The 12,737-nt window shown below is 31.3% G+C and overlaps 1 protein-coding gene across 1 annotated transcript in view; it reads right to left on the bottom strand.

The window, feature by feature from the left end:
* LOC132740582 (ring canal kelch homolog) overlaps positions 1-8,913 on the bottom strand; it is a 41,504-nt gene extending 32,591 nt beyond the window's left edge. Inside the window, exon 1 of the mRNA XM_060728513.1 lies at positions 8,107-8,913. The gene's annotated coding sequence lies outside the window, so the exon portion shown is untranslated. The remainder of the gene's footprint in view (positions 1-8,106) is intronic.
* Positions 8,914-12,737: the final 3,824 nt, after the last annotated feature.

Here is a 12,737-nt window from a genome sequence, read left to right as displayed (position 1 = left end):
GTAAGTTATTTGATAATAAAACCTAACACTAAATAAATATTGACATATTTACATTTTTATACCCCATCAATATACTGTATGATCATATGTAAGAAATATATTGTTTTATTTAATGAGAACAGAGAAAATATGTGCACCTTGTCAATCGTTATTAAATATCCCTATGAAATACCAACTCGGATGTTACCCGACATTTTGTTAAGACAAAACGTTTATTTATCATTATATTGTCGGACAATGAAGCATTTTCGCATGTTATTTTAACCAATTCTATTCTTGCAAACATTATCATAGAATATATAATCTAGTGTATAATGCAAAAATATTAAGATAATCGGAAAATCCTGAATTTAGTGATAGAAATAACAAACTATACAATACCTTAAGCAGTGATAAACATAAACAATATTACACTGAAATTTATTATCTATTTATAACTTGTATAAAGAATAAAACATGCACGAGTTTTCAGTGTTATTAAAGGAAACTACGTATCAAATGTCTTGTATGTTTTTGTCGTATTAGGTAAAATATTAATACAAAAATCAACATTGACAGGCACCCTTTACTGATCATTAACCTCTAATTAAGTAAGATATACCGATTAAAACATATCTTTATATTTACATTATACAAATAACGTTATGGAAATCAAAAAAAGGATTTAAATCTATGTATTTGTGATTCAATAAAGGTAAATCTAGTAAAGAACTTTGTAGGTGCATTTTTGTCCCCTGCCTTTTCGAAGAAAAAAAGTGAATACAGAAATAGGCTCCGTCCGTCTGTCCGTCCGTCACATTTTCGTGTCCGGTCCATAACTTTCTCAGAAATTTGAAATAGCTTGGCACAAATGATTTTAATAATAAGACGATGTGACATGCGCAAGAACCAGACCCGTACCTCCAGGGTCAAGGTCGACATTGTTTATTTGAAGGTATATGTCGTGTTTGGTCCAAAACTTTCTTATCTTTGAAAGGATTTTGTAAATACTTGCCACAATTGTTCACAATAATGTGACGATGTGTTATGCACAAAAACCAGTCACCTACCTCCAAGGTCAAGGTCACACTGAGAGGTAACAAATTAACAGAGTCAGTTGTATGGTATATTTTGTGTCCCGTCCTTAACTTCTTCATAGATCAAGGGATTTAAAAAATACTTGGCTGATAAAATGATATGTCATGCGTAACACCTGTGTCAGGCGCAAAACATGGGTCCCTACCTCCCAGGTCAAACGTAGAGGTAAAAAAAAAACAAAGTCTGTTATAAGCTATATTTTGTGTCCGATCTATAGCTTCTCCATAGTTCAAGGGATTTTGAAAATAATTGGCACAAATAGTTACAATAATAAGGACGATATGTCATGCACAACACCTGCATCCCTCCCGCCAATGTCGAAGTCACACTTAAAAGTCGAAACTTAACATGATAGATTTTTAAATTCTGTGTTTCATTTTATTGCTTTAATAAATTTATTGCTGCATTTGCAGATCTGGTATTGATCATAATTTTGGCCTGAAAGTCCTGAGATCCATACCTCAATTTTTTGAAATAGCACAATTTTGTGCTTCATATGAAACTTCCCTGAGGCGGGGAACGTTGGTAACTCTGTTACAAAGTCTTGTTACTTTTTGTACTGGATATTTGGCTGAATAACAACTGGCTGGAAAGCGGAAATATTTTCACCTGAATTTATGCGTATTTGGTCTTAAGGCTATCTAAAATATACCTCAGTTATGTGCTGTGCACTTTGACTAATTTCATCAAAGAAATCAGATTTCTGTGTTGACATCATCTGTGAACAAACGGGCATTCCCAAAGGATAGAACCCTGTCAAAATTAAAAAGGCACTTTCTTAAATGAATTTATTGCGACAAGTCTTAAATAAATCTCTTCACCATCAATAGGGACAGTGTTCAATCTAAACCTGCCTTTGGACTTAGCAATTAATGGCCTTGCAAGAAACCAGTGAGAGAGAGAGAGCACTACTACTTATATTTAACTATGGGTTAGACCTATAATGCCTTCAGAGGTTTCCAGTGCTTCATTATCCGTGACTTCAAGGGGATAGTCAAACTATACAGAATAAAAACACCCAGTACTTAGTTTAGCAACAAACTTGTCTTCTTAACTCAACTGTAAATCTGTAATTCTCTAACAGCAAATATGCCTGAATCTTGAATATATTGTTCTAACGGAAGAAAACAAGAAGGGCAAAAGTATTAATGTTGCATACTGATTTGCTTGCCATTACCCATGCATTGAAGATGCCAAATAATGTTAAATTGGTAAGGAAACCCTTGACCAGTAATCTAAGACAGTGATTAAACTACTCCTTACATAAACAATTTATTCAGAACATGATAAAAAATATTATTTCCCAAATTTGCTAATAATAATTACTTTGTTACCCATAATTGTCAACATATAAAAGACTTTATCATGCGTTTAGTGTACGGGATTAGCCTATGCTCCATTTTATTGGGGTGCACGGGTACACATGCAGTAAAACGGCTAAAATATAGAAAAGAGGTCAAGATAGAAAATAGATGATAAACTTAGCATTTCTTTTCATAAATTATGCATTCTAAAATGATCCAAAAGAATTCATATCTTTGAAAATTAAATACACTTTTCTTTATTCAACTGAAGAAAAATATTTGCCATGAAAATACCAACATGCGTTTTTCTTATATTCTTTCATGTTCCACGAAAGGAAAAGCAACGTTAAAAGTCGATTATAACAATGAATATCAAAGGTAAGCTTCAATTCATATCCAAAAATCTTCAATTGGTAGGAAAACATGACATTCCTGCAGAAAATATATTGTTAACCCACTGCTTAAAGCAAAATTTCTTGCGAAAACTTCTTTTTTATCAACAAATTTTTATAAGAAAATACAAATCATGCATGTAAATTTGTTTTAATTGATATGTTTAACTTTGTACAGTCACTACGGTGACTTGAATATGTAATAAATATTAAAAATGTATCCGATTATATGCAAAATTTTAGCCATGTAAAGTAAGGAGTGAAGTTCAGTATCAAAAGCGGCCATCTTGGCGGCCATCTTGGATTTCTCTGAATGCCATCATTTATGCCAATTTATGCCGGTGGTTTCATAAACTACAAACATTAACGAATATTTTGGTATATAACACTGCTTGTTGCAATGACTGTCCCACCTACCCTATTTTTTATCAGAGTTTTCAGGTCAGAGTCACTCTACCATTAATCATGTTGTGTATGTCAAATTTATTCATTAAGATTCGAACCTACAAAGTTCAATTTGAAACTGAATGTCTTAACACATTGTCACTGAGGCTAATTAGACAGTTAGACAAGTGTTGTGTTTACTGTTATGCTGTACGTAAAAATCCGCATGATTTACTTCGGAATCTGATGACTACAGAGAAAAGGTCATTGAATAATAAACAATTACCAAACAATATCTTAATGATTATATTCCATTAACAGAAACCAATAATGTCAAAACGTTCCTGTTTTATACGTTTTGCTTTGTTGTAGAATACGATATATCTCGTCAATTGCAAATGCCACCTTTCATAAATTCATATATAACATTTATCGTAATTATTAATAGATTTATGAATAGAAATATAATTATGTCCCTTATGCAATCAGATATAAAACAGTGAGCTATTGTTTTCGATAAGGAAGGAATTGTGGATAATACATGACAACGATATTGTCAATTTTTAAAGATGGACAGTATCAACAACTGTGGTATGTACAAAACGAAATCAAAATGATAAGAAAACGTAATGTGAAACATCGTATTGTTCTCACGAGTTAACAAATATCGTTATTAACCATTTGTAATATTCCTTAAAATATAGCTATGTACAGGGTGAATGGTTCGTCAAGCTGCAAATAAGTTTATGTCCATGTACCGTTTCAATATAACTTAATATCAGTAGATAAAGATTCAAAAGCAAGATTGCATTTGAGAAAAATGCTATGCCACCGCATTAATACAACACTAAATAGTAGTGTAGGAACACATTTTTTGTTTCTATATAATTGAAGATTGTCATAATCATAATGCATAGATCCCTGACCAATCTAATTCTTATTATCAGATTAGTGGTTAAATATATTGTTAATCGAATAAAAGATCAGAGTAGGAATATATCAATGCACTTATGTCTAGTGAATTTGTTGGTGAAGGTCATATTTTACACAGCTTAAATTTCATGAATATATGAAAGGATAACACAGTAAGACACTGTCAAAATCTAGGTCAGCTGATATCAAAGTTCACTTTACATCTTAATCTTTGCACATGGTTCAAATTACATAGCTGTAAATCAAAGCACAAGAAAGTAGATCACATCATCAAAATCTTGGCCATCTGATATCTAAGTTCAATTTTACAACTAAAACTGTGCACATGGTCAAAATCTCGTTACTGTACATCAAAGGACAAGAAAGAAGGTCACTGTCCCCTCTTGCAAGGCAAAATTTTGAACCAAGGGTTTAATTCAAAACAATCTTGATACAGGTCCACCAAACAACATTTCAAGTCAAATATCTAAGCTGAAGCTTTCTCCCATTCAGAAAACATTTCTTTTATTTTCTGTTTTTACTATGTGTGCATAATGAGAATCACTGCCCCCGGCCAGGGCCAATTTTTACACAAGGGGAAAAATTTGAACAACTTAGGTAGAGGACCTATAGATGATATTATATAGCAAACATCAAAGCTCTATGCCTTGTACCTTCAGACAAAAATATTTTTTATATTTTTACTAGATGTACATAATGAAAATCTATGACCCCCGGGGCGGAACCAATTTTTACCACAGGGCTATAATTTGAACAATCTTGGTAGAGGTTCACTTCGCAAAGTCTCATGCCATATATTTAAACTCTAGCCTTTGTCAATTCAGAGAAGAAGATTTTCAAGTTTTTATCTTATACATATAAGGAAAACTATCGCCTTTGGGGCAGGGCAATTTTAACACTAGGGGCATAATTAAAACAACTTTAGGACCCATAGATGATATTATATACCAAATATCAAAGTTCTAAGCCTTGTACCTTCAAGAAGATTATTTAATTATTACTATATGTTCATAGTGAAAATCAATGATCCCTAGGGGTGGGACCAATTTTGACCCCAGTACTATAATTTGTACAAATTTGCTAGAGGTTCACTACACAATGTTTCATGCAAAATATCTTAACTCTAGCCTTTGTAAATTTAAAGAAGATGATTTTTTAAGTTTTTACTATATACATATAAGGAAAACCTATGGCCCCCGGGGCGGAGCTAATTTTGACACTAGAGGCAAAATCTGAACAACTTTTGTAGAGTACCTATAGATGATATCATTTAACAAATATTTAAGCTCTAAGCCTTGTACCTTCAGACAATAAGATTTTTTTTGATTTTTTACTATATGTATATATTGAAAACCAATGACCCCCGGAGCGGCGGAAATTTTGACCCCAGGGCTATAATTTGAACAATCTTGCTAGAGGTTCACTACACAATGTTTCATGCGAATAATCTTACCTCTAGCCTTTGTCAAATACTATAAGAATTTTTTTCAAGTTTGTACTATAAGTTTTTACTATATACATATAAGGAAAACCAATAACCCCCAGGGCGGGACCGATTTTGACCCCAGGGCTATAATTTGAACAATCTGGGTAGAGGTCAACCAGACAATGCCTTATGCAAAATATCTAAGCTCTAGGCCTTTTGGGTCTTTACAAGAAGGTATTTTTAGATTTTACTTCATGTACATATAGTGAAAATCAATGACCCCCGGGCGGTGCTGATTTTGATCCCAGGGCTATAATTTGAACAATCTTGGTAGAGGTCTACCAGACAATGCCTTATGCAAAATATCTAAGCTCTAGGCCTTTTGGGTCTTTACAAGAAGATTTTTTTAATTTATTCTTATAATTATTTTGGTTGCCATGGCAACCAGATTTCTGCATGGAATGAAATTCTTTGAACAACTTTGGAAGCCCTTCAATCAAGGATAAATTCTGCCAAATTTGGTTGAAATTGGACTAGTGGTTTTTCAAAAAAAGATTTTTTTAAGTTCACTATATAATCTATATAACACACACACACAAACAAACAAACAAACACACACACAGGTGAATCGCTATATGTCACTGCATCGCAGATACTGCGGTGGCATAAAAAGAAAATATTTGAAAACCATTGTATCCTCAATAATTAATTAGATTAATATAATGTCAAACTGTGTGTTGATAACGTTTCACGATCTGAAATGTATTCTAAATCTATATTTTATCTCTAACTGCTTTTTATTCTGAACTTATTAATCAATTAATACGAAATATTCAAATGTTAATTTTTATCACCAGCATTTTGTTTACCGTTTCATTCAGAAAATCTTTTTATACATCTGTATTATAGATTAAATCTATCAACTGCAGATAGTGTTAACATTAAAGCATTTCTTCTAACGTTAAGGCAATTCACTTCCTAAATACATTTCAATCTGAATCATAGTAATAGTCGTAGTCTGAATCATAGTACGATGGAACGTAACAATCGTCATCCGACGATGAGTCGTAATAGTAGTTAATCCTGATCGTATGTATGTCTCCTGGAAACTTCTCTTGATGGCGTCTTGCAATGTGGGCATTCCAACGGAGTATAGATTTTGGAAGAAATATTTCAAAACACCTTTCTTTAATAGTGTCTCTTGAACATAGCGATGCTTCTTTTGGCAATGGCAACTGTTTCCATGGTATGGATTCATCAGTTTTCCGAGAAACTAATGTTTGGAATGGTGCACATTCGAATATTAAATTTTCTCTGTAGTCTCTCCTATGATATCGATACATCATCTGACTGCATATGAAATATTTAATTTGTTGAACATCTTTATTTTTAAATGGAATTTCTTTAACCAGATATTTGTGGGAAAGACACGCACCCTGCATTCGTGTTAAGGTTATGCATCTCTTATTATCGTGACTGAAATATTATTGCAATAGCATTGTCACTGATTGTCAATTTTAGTATTTTGTCGTCTTTGAATGAAAATAGTGGTGACATAAGAACGTTGCTTTCACCAATATCCCCAATATACAGCGTTGAGGTAGTTATATTTTCAGACGTCACTCTTCCCCTGTCCTCTATCATTTGCATTGTAAGTAACTGTTCGAGTTATGTTAGTCCCATCATAGACATTAATCTTAATTTGTGGTGGATATTACTTAAGCCTAAATTCTTATTTGGATTTTGTTTTCTTTCTATTTGTTTGTTTACAGAAACAATACACACGTTCCCGTCAATTTTAACATTGCCTGACATTTCAATGCTAAGGCCCTCTTCTTCGCTGCCGATTAAATTCATTTTTGTACATGCATCATTCGGTAAATCAAGCAGCACAAAACTCATCTCTTGGTAGCTTCTTCAAAAAGAACAAACTATTGATCCAGCGATGTTTGTGCATGTCCCAGACATTTCAACAGTGCGATTCGATCTTTCTGTTTTCAATGAGTTTGATTTAACTCGAAACCACTAATTTCTTTCCAAATCTAAACACCAGAACACATCCGCATAGTTACCTCCTTTCATAATGAGAACTCGATGATCATTTGATCCGGTAGTTGTCATTTGTTTACCATTTTTGGCAGAAGAAACATTCCTCTACAATATATTTTGTACATCTCGGTAATTCAAACTCGTAAATGCTTGACAGCTGCAGGAATTTCATACAGTTTTCTCTAGTAATAGAAGCAGTTTATTTTCAACCAAGATATGCAGACATAACAGACTTTAAGTTTGGAAAGAGAAGAAACTCAGCCATGTGTAGTACATTTTCGATATTTTCATCGTTGAATTTGGGCGTCTTACCGTACAGATACATGATAGTTGTCTCGAGTGTTACAGGTCCTCCTATTGTTATTTCAATTATACCTGTCAACAGAAATTTAAACAAAAAATGTATTTTAAAACTGACAAGAATATGAGTCGTAGCTCAGATCTAAATCATAGTGCTCTGCATAGTCTCACTTTAACGTATTCTACTTTAGTAGGTTTTCTAATCTAAAGATGTTTACACAAAACAAAACAAAATAAATACCTGTCTGCCCTTCAAGGAAATTGTCGTTGAGAAAATGGTCAAAGAAAGGACTTATTACAGGAAAACGTCGACGGAACTTCTTCTTTTATAAATATCAATATGAACAATTGAAGCAGGATAAAGTAAGAATTACATTTTGTTAAATTTATATCAACTAAAGGCGCATATATGTTATAATTTAATGTGTACTCCCTGGTTTTGTTTATTTCTTCAAACCAAGTTATGAATGTAAAGACTTAATTCCAATATAAGACACAGGTCAAACAATATCTAATATCATTATGCCAATAATAATAGATATAATATTTGGTGATAATAATTATAATGTTACACTTTTGACGACTTGCATTTCACTTGCATTTATTAACAGGTATTGTACATGATTAAAACCGATGAAATGGTAAAAGACATGGACTTTCTGATGAATTAAAAACAAATTTACAAATGGCGCTAAATTCGTATACATTGCATACCGATATTTTTTCGTTACTTATCAGTACTCCTGTATACATTTTATATATTTTTTTAATTGAGGTTCGACTTCATATTAACCAAGAATCGATAAGTGAAATCTAATATAACTTGGCTAGTTTACGTAAGTAAAATGTTGTCACATAAACGTTTTCAAAAAATGATAAGAAGAATTTACTATATGTTTTTTTTATCATAATACAAAACAAAAGATGATTATAAATAAATATAACTAAACCATAGATGTGAAGGGTATACCCCATTAATTATTATTGATAATCACTTACATGTACCCGAATGTATATTTTTGTGTGTTTCTCATTGTTTTGTTGTTAGTGTTGCTACATACCCATAATCACATTTTCACAGTGACATCACACAGGTTTGACCTTTCGTTAATTTGTTGAACAAGAAACTTCCGGTTTGATTCAGGTTCAGTTTATCCGGCATCGTATTCCATCGCAAATTGACTGAAATGAATGTACAACATAGATAGAACTTTTGAGTTAAATGTTGCTTAGACTGCAATTAAACATGAAGTATCAATCATTGTTTGAGGCAAAACTTAATCGCTAAGCCATGATCGATTCCTATGTGACAAGCATTGTAACTTACCTTTATGCGATATCTATCTCGGAATAAATTTAATTCAACATTCCAACACGTTTACATTTTATGATCTATTTGATTTTATTTCTTAAATTTGATATTTTTTTATATTCTCCAAGTCTGAAACATATTCGTATGCGTTTTCTTTTCTTTCTTGTTTTTACCTTCAATGGATCAATATTGTTTTCATTGTATAATATATCTTTGCACTTAATAAATATAAGATCAAAAGCAACTTTGAATAGATTAAGCAATAAGTGTGTATTTAAACGTACTTAACGTTCATTGAACGCCGCATTTCCTTGATGATCTTGTTTATCATATTTTAAACTGACAGTAAATAAATTAACAAAAGAATTGTTTAGATGTTAAAAGATGTCAAATAAATACACAATAACGAAGATTAAATGTTTAGTACTTAAATGTTCTAAAAGAGAGCATGCATGTATGTTGAAATATTTTTTTAAAGGCCAGACACTGTAACTCATTCAATGTAATTGTAAATATAGGGTTTTGAATGAGTTTAATGCCTTATCATCTTTACAGGTTTTGTATGACGTAAATCTCACAAAAAAGTCACTGAACAATGAATGATATGTATGATCTGTTTTTAAATTTATGATAGTTTTTGTACTTATCCTATCTGAAACTCAATTTGGCGGACATTCAATTCAACCGTGTACTTAAAGTAAAAAAACAAATGCCATAACTGTAAGAAAATAATTCAAGAATAATGAATGAAATCATTTGTATTTTTGTATTTGTTGTGCTTGACCGTTAAACTGCGAAGTTTCACAGACATAAAAATAAGAGAACAAAAACATGACGTAAAAGATGTAAATTACAATTCCTTGTGCATGTTGTGGTAAATCGTTTATGAGAATAATGGCATTGTTTGGTAATATTGACCGGAGACTAATGTTCGGGAGCTTTTTCGTATTTTTTCATAGATCATTACAATTTTCCAATTGATTTTAAATGATAGTATAGTCCTGGATACTATAATTCATTATTTCAGTCCGATGGCCTTGTGGTTTGTATGATGGCATGGCAATCGCACAGTTGTAAGTTCGAGTCCTCAACAAACTATTTTCTTTTAGATTTCTACTCGTAAACAATATGTTGCATTAATGGATAAATTATTTGTTTAGGTTTTGTTGTTGTATTTACTGGGGTTGTCATAATTTCAATATGTTGAGTTGTAAAATGGAAGATTTGGATGCAAAACCCCATACCAGTCAAGCTTCGTAAAATAAAACACAAAGTATGTAAATGTAAAAATGATATTTCATTAAGATTCGAACCTACAAACTTCAATTCGAAACTGAATGTCTATACGCTAGTTAGTCAGTAAGCCATGTTTTGTTAAGAGCTTTAAGATATACATAAACCACGTTTTACTGTTATGCTATACTGTAAAATCCTTATGATTTACTTTGGAATCTGATAATTTCCGAGAAAAGGTCATTACATATTAAACCATTACCAAACAATATCTAAATGGTTATATCAGTTTTTAGTTTAAACACATTTTATTTAAAAAAAATATATATATACATCTTACAATTTTCAATATACAGACAGCAATTCAAATATTCTTAAAAAAAACAGGATCAGAATAAAAGACAACGTGTCTTTATAAAATGTTTCATTTAAGTGAGAAATTGACATATAATAGGCTCTTAAATAATTACATATTTTATAATCTGAACCGAATATAAAAAAAATCACGAGTTTAGTTTCGAAAAAAAAGAAAAGAATTTGATATGTTTTTAAATGCTTCAAGAAACACAGTATGAACATATTTAGAATGAATATATTATTGGATCGAATTAACATTTATATTAATATAAACATACAAAATAGAATAGTATTTGAATAGAACACAGAAAGGTGAAAAGGTAGTGATGAAGGAGAAAGATAAATAATGAAGTATTTAGTATTTATAGAAATATAGTGTTTAAGTGTTTGGGTGTTAAATGAATCTTTTTGTCTCTTGGATGTAAGTGTGTACTTGTGAACAAAAATATCGTCAGTTTGGTCAGAAAGGTCTGGATTGCCTAAAAGTAGAACATTTAAATCAATGCCAACATTATTCAAATTTCGAAGTAACTTTCATCAAGCTGTGTGAAATTGTGTACACTCGAAAAAGAAAGTTATTTTCTATTTGGCCACAAAGACATAAATTATAAAGGCGATTCAGTTATGTGTTTACAAATGGTAGTTTAGTTTGAAATATTGTATGAAGTATTTGAAGTTTTCTTTCACCAGAAAAACAGTAGGCGTGTGTCGTTTGTTTTTCTTAAAATTTGGTTTGAATGATGTGATAGTATGAAGGTTGCAGACATCGTGTGGAATATAATTCCATTCCCTTATTGCATGAAATAAACCTTTTAAAAATACATGTCCACAAACTTACACGGAAACAATTTATTTAACATTATTTAACCTGTATATGAAATATCAATATTGATTCAGTCTAACATTATTGAAGCTGTATATTGATTCAATCTCACAAATTTATATTAACATTGCAGACAAAAATTGAATTATGGAAACTACAACATTTCTGTAGTACATAACCATATTGAAGAATGGTAGACAATCGAGATTAAAGCTTGATAGGCAAGCAAGAGTTATTTTTCTTGTTTCCCCTACTTTCAAGAAATAACGTGTAAGAGTTATAACTGATTTTGTAATACAATTTTTCAAAAGCTTCGTGCACCGACTTTACAGCTCTGCGCACCGAGTTAAAGGCAGACATGTGAAAGCACATTGTTTATACTTTCAAAAAAAAAATACCAGAACAATAGGAAAATTTTGAGATTCTCGTTACAGCACATATTTAAAATTCAGTACACCGTGACATGATTCTGAGATCAATTAAACTGTTGATTTATCGGTACTCTACAATATACGTGTACTTACAGTCACTTTTCAATGAAAACGGAGAACAAATACGAATTAAATAAACATTTACAAAGTTGATCCTGTTAGTAAACAGATAAAATTTTATAACGGCTATGGGTTATAAAAATGATAACCTGTTTAAGTTACACCCCTGACTGTAATGCAGTCAATTGATTATATTCAGTTGCAGAAACCAGAAACCAATAATGCCGATACGTTACTCTTTTATACGTTTTTACACGTTTTGCTTTGTTGAAGAACACGATCTGGTCAATCGCAAATGATAACAATATTTAACTCTCATTCATCTTATTATTCATATTTAAAGTGTATCGTGATTATTATTGGGTTTATGAATAAAAATATAATTATGTCCCTTATGCTATTAGATATAAAACTGTGATATATGGTTTCGATAAGGAAAAAATTGCGGATAATAAATGACTACGATATTATTAAATTTTAAAGATGGACGCTTCGTTAAGCTGCAAATATGTGTATGCCCATGTACCGTTTCATTATAACTTAATATCAGTAGGTAGATGAATCTTCAAAAAAAGAAAATATTTGAAAACCATTGTATCCTAAATAATAAATTAGATTAATAATTTTAATGGTAAAAACTATGTCTTGATTGCATT

The sequence above is a fragment of the Ruditapes philippinarum genome, unplaced genomic scaffold (assembly GCF_026571515.1).
Source record: "Ruditapes philippinarum isolate M1 unplaced genomic scaffold, ASM2657151v2 ctg10307_1_1_1_1, whole genome shotgun sequence".
NCBI lineage: Eukaryota > Metazoa > Mollusca > Bivalvia > Venerida > Veneridae > Ruditapes > Ruditapes philippinarum.
The sequence above is the reverse complement of the archived record's forward strand: the minus strand, read 5'-3'. Positions and strand labels throughout refer to the sequence as shown.